The following is a 1,081-nucleotide window of genomic DNA, read 5'->3' on the forward strand; positions in this document are numbered from 1 at the left end:
TGTCAGAAAAATCCTTCCTTAGTTCAAAAGTCAAAAAATGGGGCCAGCTTTCTCCTTCTGCTTTTGAGTTTTTCCACAGCATGCTTCCAGATTATTGCAATATATCATCACTTTCAATAGATATGAGTTCAAGTCTGGGTCAAATGTTCTTTCAATAGGACATCAAAAAATTGCTAATAGAACATGCTGGGAGAAAGTTTGTGTTACTGCTTATGCATATTTCATTGTTAACCTTTCTTCTTCTGCTGCTTTTACAAAAAAAGTGAAGTAAATATTTTTCTTTTTAAGTGTTGTGTTTAAAAGAAATCATATTTGCAGAGCCATGCATTTCAAAATTGCTAGAATAAGTCAGGTTAGACAATATGATTAATTCCAGTGTTGTATAAAACTTTGCACTGGAATTACTAAAATCCATGTAAATGTCTTTCATTCCTTTTGTATTTTTCATAGGGAGGATGAATAAGCATTTGAACATTTCAGGTTGATCTTGTTCTTTCAAGCCTAAGCCACATGATCCAACAAGTCTTGTTTTTATTATTATTATTATTATTATTATTAAAAATTTGTTACTCTTGCTTTCCAATTACAAGGAAATGCAAGGACTTGGAGTAACTATACATTGTATGTTTATTTATTTATATTTGTTTTACCTAACCATATAGTGTAAGTGTTTTCACCTTTTAAAAGTCATTTTACACTTGTTTGAGCTACTGGTAATACACAGAGACCTCAATATCATTATATAAAACCTTGAATGCCAAATCTTCTCAAACACTGGTGAGATCTTTTGCTTCTTTCTTAAGGAATCAATGCCTATTAACATCTTGTATGTCAAGATTTTTTAAGAAGAGCCAGGGGCTGCTCATGTATTAAGGACCAACAGGGAAACACCTGTGAAAAGCCTCAAAGGAATTAGGCCATGTTCCTCTAAAAAGATGACACAGTCGATAGCCCGGCAGAAGTGCCTCTATACCAATGCCCGCAGCATGGGTAACAAGCAGGAGGAGCTGGAAGCTATTATGCAACTAGACAGCTATGATCTAATGGCTACCACTGAAACGTGGTGGGACACAAGAAACAA

This window comes from Pygoscelis adeliae, unplaced genomic scaffold, assembly GCF_000699105.1.
Source record: "Pygoscelis adeliae isolate BGI_AS28 unplaced genomic scaffold, ASM69910v1 Scaffold90, whole genome shotgun sequence".
NCBI classification, from domain to species: Eukaryota; Metazoa; Chordata; class Aves; order Sphenisciformes; family Spheniscidae; genus Pygoscelis; species Pygoscelis adeliae.